This window comes from Camelus dromedarius, chromosome 34, assembly GCF_036321535.1.
Source record: "Camelus dromedarius isolate mCamDro1 chromosome 34, mCamDro1.pat, whole genome shotgun sequence".
Taxonomy (NCBI): Eukaryota; Metazoa; Chordata; class Mammalia; order Artiodactyla; family Camelidae; genus Camelus; species Camelus dromedarius.
The window spans coordinates 4,473,248-4,490,352 of NC_087469.1; the positions used below are offsets into that span (position 1 = coordinate 4,473,248).

A 17,105-nucleotide genomic window follows, 5' to 3' on the forward strand; every position below is an offset into this window, starting at 1 on the left:
ACACTGATGACCTCACGTTTTCCCTACCCCCAATCACCTTTTCTCACTCCTAAGACCACACTGCTTCTTTATTCCATAAATATCTCAAGGCCCTTGCCTTTGGGGAAGTGGATCTGAGATTCGTTCTCCCATCTCATTTAGCTTCCTCGTGAATAAACCCCTTCTCTGCTCCTAACCTCAGTGTCTCCGCGGTTGGTTTGTAACAGGTTCCTCCCTGGACAGGGGAGAAGTCTTTGCCTGAGAGGAGGTGCACTGCAGGGTGCCGGAGGAAGTTTAGCAAGCCCAGGTCAATTACCTCTGGACACAAATGGCTCTCTCCTTCATTCCTGTTAGCTTGCACTTTGAAATTTCTTTGGAGGGTGAGCATTTACCAAGAAATTCAAATGCATTGTTCCTACTGTTTAACCAGACAGCTCCATAGTGACAAAATACAGGATGGTTTAATCAATGGGGCACGATCTGGAACTCCCAGGATGAGCCATGGTTCAGTGTGGTGTCTAGTGAGAAAGTGATGGAGACGGCTCTCCAGAGGGAAATATGCCACTTATGGGAATTCCCTTACATCCAGTTCTTTAAAAGAGCATTGATTTTTCTAAGATCCTACCTTATTCATGTAAGATTTATGGTAGCTTACAGAAATACAAAATTTTAAAAGTAAGAAATTAAGGATCTAAGGATAATGAGAGTAGAAAGAATAAGACAACATGGGGCAGGTAGGGTTCGTCATTTCAGAAATGTTGACTCTCTGTCTCGCTGGGTTTGGTGCTGTTGTAGGCACTGAGAGAAGACAAAACTGCTCCAGGGGAGTTTACGATATGCAGTGACGCACAACAAGGCTCTTGAAACACAGCCCTGAATCCAGCCCATACCTTTCCCTTTTCAGTATCAATCCATTAGCTGAGTCACAGGAACATCCTTTAATTCATTTAATTCTCTTAGATGCTACGAACTTCTGCCATTAATTGTGAACTGTGGTTTTTCCTTTTGTGTGGATTTGATACTATGTAGGAGCATTTCAAATATTAGTACTGTACACTGTAGCATCTTATCTTTCCTAAAAACAAAACAAATGACAGTATCTACTCTTCTGAAAGCAAACAGACTTTATTTCTAGCCTTGTGTACAAGTGCAACTTTGCCATTTATGTGATTTGTTACTGATACACTAATTTCAGAATATTTATAACACTATTTCCTGAAGCTTTGAGAAACAAAGACTTAGGAAATTAAAGTCTTATTCTATGAACATGTCTTCTAGTTGAGAATTACCACTTCAAAGAGACTTTAAAAATGTAAAGGCTATTAAATAATCATTGAAATTAAAACATAAAATCAAAGGGGGAAGGTAGAGCTCAGTGGTAGTTAGGCACAATGTCCTGAGTTCAATCCCCAATATCTCCATAAAGAAAGAAAGAAAGAAACCTAATTATCTCCCCCCCAAAATTTTTTAAAAAATAAAATAAAATCTAAAAATTCTAATGGAATTTGTGAATCCAAAGGATGCAACAGATGCCATCTGGAGATACACTGATTTGTTTAACTTATTTATAATGTATTGATTATTAATGATTAACATAATATGACATTTTAAGAACTGATACAAGTATCATTGCTATTTCATTATTTGGTATCAATAAAATTATGTGAAAGATAATCTATTACCTTTATCATGAATGAAATTTTGAATACTTACAATATATCCTCTCAAGCCAAAGATTCTGATCTGGTTGGTGTGCAGCACGGACCAGACATCAGCATTTGGAAATCCCTGCAGGTCTTCTCACGAGCAGTCAGCATTGAGAAGAGCTGTGTTGGATGGTGTGGGGAAAGTAAAAATAAATCAGCGTGAGTGATGTTCTCAAGGACCTGGTGACAAGTGAGGACAGGGAAAGGGGTGACTATTTTTAAGTCCACTTGAGCTAAACCTCGCTAGATTGTTGCTTTCCATCTGTTTTATTTAATCTTCACAGCAATCCCATGAGCTAGGAACCATCACTCCCTTCTTACAAGAATTGAAACCCAATGATGTCAAGCAAATTTCCTAGAAGCTAGTAAGTAAAGGAGCTGAGATTTAAAAACATGTATGTCCAGCTTGTTACAAAAAAATGATTGGGGGTTACAAGCTGGGATTTAAACCCAGGCCTTTCCTTCTTGGCCTTGGGTTCCCACCCATTTGACGTCCCACTACAGAAGATTCAACGAGCAGAAAGCGATTTGGTTTAGGCGTAACGGGAACATTATCTCAATCTTCTGGAACTGGTGCTCTGGGGTTTTTGTTTCATAAGCACGTCTCAGGAATTCTCATATTTATTAACTGTGAGCAATAAGAGTGCTGTTTTATTGTAGGTGGAAATAAGCTTTCTTGCTGTTTTACTCGGAGGGAATAAGGGCTATCACTCTGATTTGCTTGTTCTGAGAAAAAGTTCCCAGTTGGGGGTGGTTTTGCCATCCAGGGGGGTATTTGGCAAAGTCTGGAGTCATTTTTGTTGTCAAAACTAGCGGAGAGGGTGCTACTAGTGAGCAGTGGAGGCCAGGGGTGCTACAAAACGTTCTACATTGCACAGGAGAGCCCCCACTGCCAAGAAGTACCCAGTCCCAAATGTCAATATTTCTGAGGCTGTGAAACCCTGCTCTAGAGGAGAGGAACCCCCTGGCATGTGAAATGTCAATGCAACCAGTAAGCGCCATTTACTGAGTGCACATGGCAGTTCGATCCCTGCAGTTGACTGATCAGCCTTTATGTTCTTGGAATCACTTTCCAAAGGACCATTAGAAATGATTTTTAACCTCAGGAAGCCTTACGCTCCAACAGGAAGCCAAGAAAGTTCTGAACATTTGCAAAGCTAACAAAAGGGGAAAATCTTAGTCCACACAGCGAAAAGGAGATGCATGCAAAGGTAAGGAAAGTAGTCCCTTGTATGTGGGTGGCTAAGAGCAGGGCTTCTGAAGTTGGGAAGAAAGGTCTTTGTTGTGTCCTTGCTTCTCCATTCGCTGTCCCCGTGGGCTCGGACCGATCTGTTGAATTGCTCTGTATAATCCCTCCTCTGTCAAGTTGGGATAATGGTAGCACCCAGCTCTGAAGGTTGTTGGGAGCTTTTAATGAGATGATACGTGTGAGGCACAACGCCTGGCATAGAGGGGCGCTCAATGAAGTCTCGCTTTCCTGGTTGTTATTATTGGAGAGACTCCACTGAGGTGGTGCCTGGGAGCTGCCCACACCTCCTCCAGGAGGGAATTACAGCCTTCCTAGGTTTCTCCCCGTCCTTGAGCAACGACAGGTGAGCCAGGGCTGCGGGCGCTTCCCTTGGGCTCTAGGACATAGTCTGGCCAGCTGGTCGTGAGCTGTTCCTTGGGGTGGAGCTGGGCCTGACTGGCTGGGGGAGGTGGGAAAGAGGATAGCAAGTCCCTTTTCCCTCTGAAACTTCCCAGAGGCCTTCATCTCAGTCTGCAGAGCAGAAGCAGGGTGGGGAGAGGTGTGTGAATGTCTCCATCTGTGAACGAAAAATGCGCCTTAGAGCTGAGGCTGCTCCAGACTTCTTCCCCAGGCAGAAAGTGAGCTCGCCTATTCCTGGAACCCTTCCAGGGAGGTGATAATGTCGGCTTGGCCCCCAGGGACTCGAGTGAAGACAAAGGGTGGACGTGTTCTTGCCCTGGCTACCTGCCAGGTTCTCTGCTAATGAGGTCATTCATCTGTGTTTGACACGGATTCTAGCAGAGAAGGGCACCCCATCTTTATCCTTTGTGATCCACACCCTTGCCGCCTTTCCCTGTTTTGTAAACATAGATATTTTTAGTTTTCTTTTGCTGGTGTTATTCCAGCCCTATGTCTTTGTGCCTTTTTTGTCCAGAATAATCATCTCCCACTGTGCAAGCCCCAGAGGGAGGCATACGCGGAGGGCCATGTTGCGATGCACGCAGGCGTGGGGACTTTAGCTGCATCCAACAGTCCCCCTCTTTTGCTGCCGTCTCAGAAGCTCCCTTCTCTCTGTGGGGTCCCTGTGTGAGCTGTCCTTGGCTTGTCTCGGCCTCTGCCACGTGACCCCTTCTGTCGACTGTCTTCTGTTTCAGGCAGTGGGGCAAGGCCACTGGAGGGTGGGCGGGCGGAGGATGGGGACCTCTCTCAAGGGAGGCTGAGGGCAGTGGCAGCTCTCGCTGCCACAGGCCCACTTTATTACCTTCTAACATCCTTTGAATATTCCATGTTGTGGTCGACACTAAGAACTTCCTGGAGACTTGTAACCTGAGAGAAGGGAAAGTGCAGGACTCAGAAGATGGTTGTGAAGCAGCGTCTCGAGTGTTTGTGGGGACCCTGGCTGCCTCAGGGCCCTCAGATAACTTACCTATTGGGCAGCTCAGGCCTGGCTCTGCTGGTAGTTTAATCACATCAGGGCTCTGCTTAGAACCAGCGATGCCAGGGCCTCAGGACAGTCCTCTTCTGCCCCCAGAATCTTGCCCACCTTCATTTCCTAGGCTCCTCACACACACCATCACCCCTAGGCTGGTGCCCTGACAAGCCATCTTCATCCCCATCCCCATCTCCACGCTTAGCCTGTGGTTTCCAGGTTGTACTTGAAAGACCATAGACTTTAGTTTCAAGTTGCTGCTCTCCCACCTCCTGGTGTGTGACCTGCTGTCTGACTCTGAGTATTTTTGCTTCTAATACCTGACTCTTAGCCTTACTGTGACAATCAATTGAACAATTATTTTTTGAGTGCTTCATATGTGTCTGGCCTTGGGCTCAGCATTGGGTGGGGGATGGGGAGTGCAAAGACCAGTACCCAGGACTCAGTCCTTGATCTTGAGTTTGGTTTAGTGTTGGGAGGTAGGTCTATAAACAGATAACTTCAACATCATGGATAAATGTGAAGACAGAGGTAAGCACTGGGTGCTTTAGGAGTACAAATGAGAGGCAAGGATGCTTTTGGGAGTAAATGGTGGGTGAGCTGTTTTAAAGGCTGGGGGAGATGACCCAGAGAAGCGGGGGGAGGTTGGGGATGGGTGTACCTGGACAGGAGAAGCGTGGAGGTGTGAAACAGCATGATGTGAGCAGGGAATCACTGAAACATAATGTTCAAGACAGGGACTGATGGGGCTGATGCTGGAAAGTATATAGGAGCCAAGCGATGGGAGGTCCTGTAGGTCACATCAAGGATTAAAAACTCTATCATATAGGCAACGGGTTTTAAAAGAAGAGGGTGGCCTGGTCAGATCTCGGTTTGGATCAAAGGGCACTTTGACGATTATGTGGAGGATGGATGTGAGAGTGAAAAATCTGAAATTAGGAGTTCAGTTAGGAGGCTGCTGCGATAGTCCAGGTGAGCGAGGATGAATTACCACACAGTTTATCATCAGCAGGTGTGGGGTGTAATGGGGAGGGACCAGATTTATAAAATGAGGACAATAAAAAAGCAGATCCTGGAGGCAGATTGCTGAGGACAGGGTGGGGATAGGGGTGGCTCCAGGTGTCTGGCCGGCCTGGGTGGGTGGAGGATGGTGCCGCTGACTAAGCTGGGAATCACAGGAGGAGCTGGTTTGGGGTAAGGGCACAGATGGTGACTTCAGCTTCAGACGGGTCTAGTTAGAGGTGCCTGTGAACTGTCCCAATGGAGATGCCTAGCACTCAGTTGTATACACAGATCTGATGTTCAGGAAGGGAACCTAGTGCAGCCACTGTGGAAAACAGTATGGAGATTCCTCAAAAGATGAGGAATAGACTTACCACATGACCCAGGAATCCCACTCTGGGCATATATCCAGAAGGAACCCTACTTCAGGATGACACCTGCACCCCAATGTTCATAGCAGCATTATTTACAATAGCCAAGACATGGAAACAGCCTAAATGTCCATCAACAGATGACTGGATAAAGAAGACGTGGTATATTTATACAATGGAATACTATTCAGCCATAAAAACTGACAACATAACTCCATTTGCAGCAACATGGATGCTCCTGGAGAATGTCATTCTAAGTGAAGTAAGCCAGAAAGAGAAAGAAAAATACCATATGAGATCGCTCATATGTGGAATCTAAAAAAAAAAAAGAAAAGAACATAAACACAAAACAGAAACAGACTCATAGACATAGAATACAAACTTGTGGTTGCCAAGGGGGAGGGAGGTGGGGGGGTTGGGAAGAGACAGACTGGGAGTTTGAAATTTGTAGATAATGACAGGCATATGCAGAATAGATAACCAAAATTATACTGTATAGCACAGGGAAATATATACAAGATCTTGTGGTAGCTCACAGCAAAAAAGAATGCAAAATGAATATATGTATGTTCATGTATAACTGAAAAATTGTGCTCTACACTGGAATTTGACAAAACATTGTAAACTGACTATAACTCAATTTAACAACAACAACAAAAAAGGAAACCTAGGCCTGGGTGTAGGCTTGCAAATTACCAGAATATGGATGATGGTGAAACTTTCAACAGTGGTTGCTGTTGTCTGAAAATACTGTGTGGAATGTGAAAATTGGTGGTTTAAGGATTGATTGACAGGGAACTGCAGTGACTGAGCGGGGGGCGGAGGAGTAGTGCAAGGTGGAGACCCACACTTGCATAGAGAGGCTGGCCTCACAGTCAGGAGGGAGCAGACAGTTTCAAGAGAGAGAAAGTGAGGAATAGAGTCAAATGCAGCAGTAAGCAAAGTATAGAAAACTATCTGCTGGGTTTGGCAATGGGAAGGGATGGATGATTTTTGACTGAGGAGGGGTGAGTAGGGGATCAGAGTCTGCAGTGGATTGAATCGGGAAGGGGAGGTGAAGAGTGGGGAAAGCAGGTGTAGGTTTTAATAAAGAAGGAAGAAGGGAGATAAGGTGGGGCTGGGAGACCCAAGGTAGAAGGTTTGTGTTTGTTTTTAAAATGTTGCAGAACTTGACCATATCTATAGGGTAAGAGGCAGGAGACACTAGAGAAGCAGAGGCTGAAAGGCAAGGAGTGAATGCAACCACATCAGACCCTCCTAATATTTGCAAAGTGAAACCCCAGCAATTCCAAACCAGCGGGCTGCCCTCTGCAAGTCATTTTTCACGCTTAAGCTCTATGCCTCTCCTCACTGCCTAGCAACAACAGAATCCACAGTCTATGTGTCTCGGTCTGTGGCAGCTCGAATCCCAGCTTTCCATGTGGACACGAGTCATTTATTCAATACACAACACATGCCATTGGCTCCACCATCCTTGACTCAGCAGCAAGGCTTCCAACCAGCCGTTATGCAAAGCAGTCTATCCCAGCCCTCTGTGGTCCTTTTGGGTCCTGCCATCCACAACTGTCCAGACGTCCAGCACCAGGAACTTGCCAAGGTGCAGTTGGGTCTTGCCTTGCAACAAACTTCAAATATGCAGCCTATTCCTAGGTTGGATGAACAGCAGCTGGATCAGCATCAGGACCAGGTGGTTCCTAACTGGTTGATACACATCTTCTCCAGGCTAGAGAAGAATCTTACCCAGGCTCCAAATCTTTATTCTGAACCAATACAACAGCCTGGCCAGACACATTTTTATAACACTGCCCAGTCACCAGGTGCTCTCCAGCAGGTTACAGTGCCTTAACCAGCACCCCAGCTTTTGCCTAATTTCGGATCTATGGGGGCAGCCTTGAATTGCTTTGTCTCAGACCCTTCAGCTCTCGTGACAGCGCTCCCACAAGCACAGGTACAGAACCTGAGTGGCCCCGCGCAGGCGAGCCAGCATTTCAGAGGATTAATTCCTGCTGGAATGCAGCATAGCATGATCACAACTGCGGGAAAAAATGTCCGAGATGGAATTAAAGCCTCTGGGCGTGGTTTTGATACAAAAGCAGGCATATCTCCAATCAGAGGTAGAAGCATCACCCCAACATCTAGTCCCTTCTGGCTCCTTCCAAATCTGAACAACCAGTCCAGCAAAATGAACAGCATTGTCTAGGAGAAGCAGCCTGCCCCTCCGCTCCAGAAAAGAGCTGTGGGAACAGGACTCAACCACCAGACATCTGGTCCTAGGTGCTGGCAGACAGCAGAGGTTTTCAGGCCATGCAATGGTTCCTCTCTGAGCAGCAACACAGCCAGCAGACAGGAGGCAAAGTCCAGAAAGTGCAAGTGATTCAAGGAAACCTCCTGAAACGCTGGTGGAACCTCCTGGTGTCACCTAGGAAAAAGCAGAAGAAAAGCCACCCCCTGTACCCACCATAGCCACCAAACCTGTTAGAACTGGACCAGTCAAACCTCAGCTCAAACCTCAGGCTATCAAAATGGAAGAAACAAGGTCTCAAAGGTGAGGTTTATTGCAGGTGGTTGGGGGCGGGGAGGGGTGGGAAGCAGGAGAATGATGTCAGATAATGCCAACAGCCAAAGGGGCAAAATGGTCTGCGACGTTATCCTGTTCAGGACTTGGAGGTGCACAAGGGACCTAGGAGCCGTTTACACCGGCACATGGCCGCTGCGCCAGCAAAACCAGGCTTTGCCGGCTCGTGTCTACTACATAACACGCACTCTGTTGCTGGCCGTGCACCTTCAGTCAGAATTTATATATGCATATATGCACACATTCCTTGAGTGCATATAATTTAGAACTAAAATCCTTATGGTTAGAGGAAGCACCAGAATATGAGGGAAAAAACGCTGCCGAGGACTAGCTCAGCCTGAACAGTGTGGTGATCCCAGCTAATACATCAGACCTGGTTTCTTTGCTCCCTTAGGTTCTTTAGATATGGTGGTAGGATTTGCAGGCTTGGTGGTGAGGAACATTAGACAACTGGTGTTGGGTAGAGGAACCTTATTTTTTTTTTTTTTTATTACGGCAGCTTGCTGTTTTTGTAACATGGTGATTGAATTGAACACAAAGACAGTAACTGATTTCTCCTTCTTCCTGGATGAGTGAGTGGATGATGGAACATTGAAGCCCTCATCCTTGAACATATCCAGGTGGGCAATGTTTGGCTACTGCTTCTGTTTGAAACGATGCTTGAAGCTTTGAAGTGCTAACTGGCGTCTCCTTTCTTCCATGGAGTTCTTACCAATCAGACACAACAGAGTTGGTCAAATACTAGTTAGGTAGAGTCTTGCTTGTCTCCACTCAGTCATCATTGTATGAATCCAATGATGGGTTTTTTTTTTTTTAAGTGGTTTTAAACTGATGTGCAGTGAGTACCTAGAACTGTGCAATTAAAGAAAGGAAATCCTAAGAAGTTGCATTTCTTTACCAGGGCTGTGTCATAACCATCCTTTGGGCTCTACTGGAAAAGTAGAATCAAGTCTCCAGCAACGGCTTCTAAATTATATCCTCTGGTATTACAGGCGTGGGACAGTGCCGTCTCATACCTGCCTTATGGTATGTAGTAGTGACCGTCCTCTATCAGAGCTGTTTTTAGTGATGCTGTTCCAGAATGTTTCCTTTCCAGATGATGATTTAGAAACTAATAAAAAAAAATGGCACCAGGTACCGCAACAGTAAGAGAACTTTGCTGATTTCTGGGGGCTTGTTTTTATTATTTTTTTTAATGGAGTGTGCTGGATGTCTCTTTAATTTTGTCCAGATGACTGCAGAACCTAGAAAAGCCACCGTCGATATTAATGCCTGACATACTGCTATTGGTCTTTATATATATATATATATATATATATATATATATATATATATATATAGTATATATTTTATATAAATATATAACAGAATATATTTTATATAAATATATATATAAATATATATATATATATATATTTATATATATATAATTTGAATTTTTGGAAATGTTAGCTGTGCTGTCAACTTTAGAAAAACTATCCCAGTTACACTGTGCTGGGTTGGCATTGTACACAAACTAACAGCCATTTGTGTATTTGATTTGATTTGACTGAAGTTCAGTCAATTGCAGTGTGTCTATACCTGGGTTACAGCACAATATCCCGGTCATGCATGTGCATACATATATTCATTTTCATATATTTTTTCCCATTAAAGTTAACAGCCATTTGGTCTAGAAATGTTACACACTGTTAACATGCGTACAGGGGTAACGCATTGTACTAAATGTGTAAGGGCTTATCTTCATGGGTTTGACTACAGAAATTAGTAAAGTATTCTCTAAATAAAAAAAAAAAAAGAAAGATAAGGAATGAACACTGATGAAAACAGGCTCCAAGGGAGAAGAACAGATACAGGGACTGGCCTGGGGAAGGAGGAGGGACCTTCACCCTGGGGGAGAAGGAAAAGAAGAAGGACAGAGATGGATAAGGGTGTAGATAGCTCTCCTCTTAGGGCTTCAGTTTTTTCATTAAGACAGGAAGAGGTGTTGTCAGCTGAGATGGATGGGCTTTGGGGTTGGTGGGCGGAGGGCTTGAAGAGGGTGGGTGGAAGTTGGAACAGTTCCTGAGGAGAGCAGGAGAGGTGGCCTTCAAAGCACAAGGAAAAGGAATCCTTGATCTGCGGCGCTCAGAACCCAGCTGAGTGTGGAGACCGTGGGGCCATGATAGCATCGTGTGCTTTTCCCAACAGCAGAGGAGGACAGAGGTAGGTCATGAGATAGACGCATTAGGTTTTCTCAGAAGAATGAGGTAGAAGGTGGATGCTTGTGAGAGATCGGGTCAGGACAACTGCGTGGTCCAGGCTGGGTGGGCAGAAATGAAGGGCTTGGGACGGGGTCTGTGTGGCTGGGGAGCAGATGTACCAGGAGAGAGGGCAGGAGAGCAGTGCCAGCAAGAGGACTGCTGTTTGGGGCTGGGCTGCTGGAGTTGGAGATTTCGGAAGTGGGCCAATTCTGACAAGGTTCCCGGACGTGGGGAAACCGGGCAGAATGGAAATGAAGTCCACTGGATTGAGGAGGTTTGTGAGCTGTGATTCCAGGGTTGGATGAGATGGACATCCAAGTTTCTCAGCAAAATGGCGAATGTGGAGGAGAGAGAATGACTGTCAGGCTTCAGTGCAAGGTTGGAGTTGACGGTCATGAAGACTAGAGGCTCACATAACCATTTGGTCAGGTCTCAGAGTGGCGGAGGCTTCTGCAGGAAGCAGGAGAGTAAAGGTTTGAAAATGGCACTGGGGAGTGAAGAGAACAGTAACCCTCTTCTCGACCCTTCTGGATCCAGTGGGGAGCAGAGGTTGAGTAATCTCCACAAAGGGCGACAGGGAAGTTGTCAGACTGGTCTTTGTACACTGTCCGAGGAAGGGAGAGATTGAAATCCGAGCTTTCATCATACTTTGTGTCCTCAGGAGCTGGACTGCCTAGGGGGGGCACTTTTAACCAATGTGACTTCCCAACCAGAAGGGCCACCTTCTTCTAATTTACCCAAGGCACCATCAAGGCTGGTGGTGGCATTGGAAAGTGTGTCCTCAGCAGAGAGTTGGGTTTTTGTCTAAGGTCACACAGTGTGGGGAAAGGATCAAAGTTGTAGGGGAGTTTATCAAGCAGTGGGGGCTTCAAGTAGCCCAAGGGGAAGGTTGGTGAGAGAGAGAGATGGAGGGATGGGGAGATGACGGGTGGAGTAGCACTGAGGTGTCCTGTAGACGAGGGATGACTTGAGGGGCTTTCACTGGGACAGTGACTAGGGATGGCAGGCTCTGAGGATGATTCCAAGGGACCAAAGGGAAGCCACTCATCTCCCAGGGCCAGTCTGGAGCTCCATAATGATTTTATTTGGATGGACTATGTGGTCCTTGAACATCTGCATCAGTGTCACAGGATGTTTATTTAAAATGCATGTTCCTGGGCCCCACCCAGATCTAAGGAAGTGGCATCTCTGTGTGCCATTCTGCTCAGCCCCAAGGTGGTTCTTAAGCACCCCAAAGTTTTATTTTTATTTTTTTGAAATACAGTTGATTTACAGTGTTTCTTTCCAGCATATAGCAAAGTGATTCAGTTATACATATATATACCTATTCTCTTTCAGATTCTTCTTCATTATAGGTTATTACAAGATATTGAATATAGTTCCCCAGGCTATACAGTAGGTCCTTGTTGTTTATCTATTTTGCATACAGTAGTGTGTATTTGTTAATACCAAATTTCAAATTTATCCCTCCCCTCTTTTCCCCTTTGGTAACCATAAGTTTGTTTTCTATGTCTGTGAGTCTGTTTCTGTTTTGTAAATAAGTTTATTTGTATCATTTTTTAGATTCTACATATAAGTGATTTGTTATTTGTCTTCCTCTGTCTGACTTACATCACTTAGTATGATAATCTCCAGGTCCATCCATCTTGCAGCAAATGACATTATTTTATCCTTTTTTATGGCTGAGTAGTATTCCATTGTATACATATACCACAACTCCTTTGTCTAGTCATCCATCAGTGGTCATTTAGGTTGCTTCCATGTCTTGGTTATTGTAAATTGTGTTGCTACAAACATCGGGGTGCTTGTATCTTTTTGAATTAGGGTTTTCTTGAAATATGCCCACCCCAAAGTTTGACCACCCCTGACTAGGAAGCTTGGTGGTCTTGGGAGCATAGTGCCAGGTGGTATTCAATGAGGTCACATTGATACAGCGCCTGTTGCAGGGCCTGTCTGGTCAGTGGCAGTTATCACACACACCGCAACCCCTTGGTTTTATTGGTGACATGGGAGGGTGTGTAGGCATCAGCGAGAGAGTTTTATTATTAGCTGATACACATGCCTTCGAGAGGGTAGGGCAGAATGTTGCTTCACTCTTCCCCTCACAGCACCCCTCAGTCACATCTCTGGGGATCCCCTCCTTGCTCTGGTCTCCCCCCTTTTCTCTTCCACAGGGCTCTTGGTCTTTTCAATCTGTAGCCTCTCTCGGGGCCCTGCTGCAAGTCCGGGGGGCCGGGTCACTCCCGAGGCTTGTGTGGACCATGAACAAGGCAGGCTGTACGCACCGCCTCCACTCACTTCCTTCAATACAGTACTTTGCTCACCATTTACCTCTCTTTCCTGATCTTACTGAAGGCTCCTTGGGAGTGGATGGAGGGGAAATGGAAAGAAAGCGGCCAGCGGACAAAGACTGGTGCCCACCTTGTCACCTAAGTCTTACACTTTCCTCAGGTTCAAGGCCCAACTTTCCAACCCCTCCAGCCCCCACGGAACAGAAACCCCCTTGAAATTCTAAGCAGAATGTGAATATATTCAATTCAGATTTAAAATCAGAGTCTGAATGAAGCCAGTGTTTACTTAGCTGTGCTGGCCCTCGACGCCCTGGGAGGTACAGATGATGTACATCAGTGAACAGTCAAGGGAAAATTCTGGTGCCTTAGAGAAGAGGGAAAGGAGACCTCGCAGGGCTGGGCTGGAAGCTGCCAGGAGCTGGGCAAAGGGATGAGCCTGGGCGCAGGGCTAGAGAAAATACAGCAGGTGAAAGGGGAAAGAAACAAGTCATGTGAGGTGAACCTTGTTCAGCCTACGTGCATAGGGGCTGGATTCCTGAGTCCAAGACGCCAGAGATGGGGCAGGAGATGATCATGAGGTTTGCATTGCTTGGGAGGGCGGGAGGGAGACGTGAAGATCAATCAGGAGGAGCAAAGCAGGCAGGCAGCCGACAAGCCCCAGGCTCGTGAACGCCCTGTGCGCTCAGCCCGGTAAAGGAGCAGACAGAGGATCCTGGGGCTCTGGGGTTGAAGCGAGTGTGGTGGTTGTTTAATCAAACCAGTGACGTCATGCTGCTCATGTTAATTTAATGTCTATTTCCATCCGCTTGTGCGCGAGTGCCTGCCTGTGCTTCTGATGCTCCCGGCTTACAGTGGGCTAGTACGGGGGTGGGTGTGGGCAGTGGGTAGAGGAACTGGAAACCCGTCACTATTTCACTGAATAAAAAATTGTGTAGCAATTATGAAATCATCCACTGACATGATGTGGTGGAAGCATGAGTAAGACACCATCCCTGCCCTCTGGGGCTCTCAGGGGGCCCAGAAAGAGAGGCCTGTGGACACAGGACAATAGCTTACGATTAACCCCCAAAGCCGCGTTGGACGTAGAAAGGCAGCTCCATGAAAGATCGGGGAAGGGAGGAATGAAGTTCAGAACCCCTTCTTGCACTTTTTTTCCCCCTCCCTAACTAGATTGCAAGTTCTTGGAAGATAAATATTGTACCTTCTTTTGTGTCTCCCATGATACTCAGCCTACCTGGGCTTGGCACAGAATAGGTGCTCAATATTTGCTCACTTTTATTCCTTTCAGTGCCTGCGGGGCTCACAACATGCCCTTCACATGGGAGGTCCTTGGTTTTGTGACATGAGTAAAATGAATTTTCCCTCTCTTTCCTCCTGTTCCTTCATTTCTCTCCTGTCTTCCAAGGATCTGGATAGTAAATGCTTGTTAAGATGAATCACGAAATGGGCAATGACATTAGAAGAAGTTCAACTTCATTGACAAAAATTTTCACTTTTATAACATCAGCAAAGATGAATAAAAATAGGATAGTCCCTCTCCTTAATGAGGCTGCTGGTAAATGGGACTTTTATACATTAATAAAGGGAGACTGATTGTTCAGTTTTGGGGGGAAGACAACATGACACTATTTGTTAGTAGCCTTAAGAATGCACGTATCGTAAATCAACTACTCTTCAACAAAAATTAAAAAAAAAGAAAAAATAAAAAAACAAAGAAGGCATGTATCTTTTACTTAGATGTTCAACCTCTCAGGATTTGCCTTAAGGAAAAAACACTGGGGAGAGAGAGGAATTATATGGAAGGAAGATAATTGGCCTTCATGACAGTGAAAGTTGAAAACATCTTAAGAGACTGTGTGATCAGCATCTTGAAGCAACTTTTCATGTGGTAGAAAATTATTTGAAAAATGGGAGCACAGTAAGGAGGAATTAAATTTTTAATAAATCACAAAAACTGGCTCAGAAAGCTAGAATGATAAACATTCTGGAATTCGGGACTGTTACTTACTGGTTGTGTGGCCTCAGAAAGGTTACTTGACATTTTTTTGTTTTTGCCCCCCGCTTTCCTTTTCTGTGGGATGGAGACGTGGCTCTCCACCTTGCAGGGCTATTGTAGGTGGTGTGTATTTAGAGAGCTTGGATCTGGGCCTCATGTGTATCAAACTCTCAGTTAGTAATCAATTTTATTACCCAATTTCTGTTAAAAAAAAGAAGAGCCACATATATGTGCACAGTAAGAGAAAGACCAGTAGAAATTAGAGAAAAACGTTAGCACTGTTCGTCTCGGACTGGCGACCCTGTAGTGATTTTTCTTTCCTTCTTTGGGTTTTTCTCTTTTACCACATTTTCTGCAGTGAACATGATCAAAATGATATTAATATTATATTAACGTTATAACCAGAAACAAAGTACTTAGAAAAGAAATGGTCCTGGGCTTGTATTAAAAAATGAGAGAATGAAAGAGATGAATCACTGACTCATCTATGGTCGAATTATGAGACCTTAGGGATCCTTTGTTCAACTTCATTTGACAGCTGAGGAAACTGAGGCTCCGAGGGGGAAATACATAAGGTAGAATGTAAATTAGGAGCGGGTTTCACATTTCCCAAGCTAGGGCTTTCTCAACTACACTCGTCTGTCTTTGGGGCTCAAAAGAGGAGTGGCGTTAGCCCTGGACATGCCCCAAACCACTGACGTCACCAGCACAATTTCTGGAATCTTCTGACTCTCCCGCGGAGAGACTTCTGCCCCTCCTCTCCCCAGGCGGGACAGGGTCAGACAGACTCCACTAGTGGAATCTACCACTTTCTACCGTAAAAGTTTGAACAAGTTCCTTCCCCAAATTCTATTTTTTTTTTCATTCATTGAATGGAGACAGCGATGTCACTGGAAATCCTGTGCCTAATTTCCAGGCCAGCCCCCCGTCCTGGGCACCAGAGCCGTCTGCTCATCGGCCCGTGCGGGTTCTGTGAGCACATCCAAGTCCAAGTGTCTATAGTGGGATCACTGTCTCACCTCCCAAACCTGCTTCTCCTCCAGTATTATTCTTCGAATGCCTTGCTGGTTAGTGGTTCAGTCTTGCGGGCGCAGCCCCTGCGCAAATCACACTCGCGCCGCCCGTGCTGATTAGCCCAAGGTGCTCTCCGTCTGGGCGGTGGGTGGGGAGGAGGAAACAAGAGGGTGGGCCAAGCCAAAGGTCCTCAAGGAGCTCATCCTTGGAAGATGGGTTAAGGGACACAGACAGAATAAAATCAGGTAGAGAGGGCTGGCCACTGCAAGCAAAGGGACAGATGGTGGGATGTGGGGGCTTGGCGGAGGAGAAGAGGAGGCATTTGAACTGGACCCTGAGCGCAGTGTAGGTTCTGGACGAGCACGGAGGAAACGCCCAGGGGATGATGAGGGGGGAGCAGCACCTCGTGGGAGAGGGAAGGGGGGTGACGTGGGAGACAGAGGGGGAGGCCCAGTGTGGACCTGGGGAAGGCCTCGACTTCCATAGACAGCCTTCCTAACTGCAGACCCAGGGCCAGAGGGGCCCAGGGTCTGAGTGACAGGGCAGAGAAGGTTCCAAAGACATCATTTTCATTCCTTGGGGCTGCTGGTGCTAGATATTTAATTCATTCTGTGAGACTCACTGAGCCTTACTCGGTGATAAGTACCAGCTCCATGGACCAAGACACCCCTGCCCCCGAGGACCACACCATTCAGTGGTGCCAACAGGCCACGAAGACGTAAACAAATTAACTGCTATGACACGTGTCGGCAGAAGCAGAGTGGCCCCGAAGCCAAGGTGCTTACCCTTCACGGTGTCTCCCTTGCACGGGGGCCTAGCCCTTTTGAAATTGTGATTCTGCCATTTTCTTAAAGTCAGCCTCCCACATTGCCGAAAAGCTTCGGGAAACCTGGGCGTGCCTGGTGCTCTGAGGATAAGGCGGACTGGAGGAAGCCTGCTCAGACGGGCCGTCATCAGGGTCTCAGCACCCCTTCCCTGCGAACGCTGCCCCTGTCACCTCTTAACCTGGTCATCCCGCAGTGGGTGACGCCGTGATCCTCCGTCTTCCTCTCCTGCCTGGGCTTCCGCCACAAGCTCCTGCTCGGTCTTTTTTCAGGTCTCCAGGTTATATGTCCCTCCCGATCTGCAAGCACTCCACAGCCTTGCTAACCCTGGGGATTGTCAGGTTTAATTTGTGCAGATTTGGTGTGTATCAGTACCTCTTCGTCTCAAGGCATATTTCCTTTTTTTTTTTTTTTTTTCAGTTGAAGTACAGTCAGTTACAATGTGTC

The 17,105-nt window shown here is 46.2% G+C and overlaps 1 pseudogene; it reads left to right on the forward strand.

The window, feature by feature from the left end:
• Nucleotides 1-4,851: 4,851 nt before the first annotated feature.
• Nucleotides 4,852-8,138, forward strand: LOC116150132 (protein PRRC2C-like; annotated as a pseudogene).
• The last annotated feature ends 8,967 nt before the right edge of the window (nucleotides 8,139-17,105 follow it).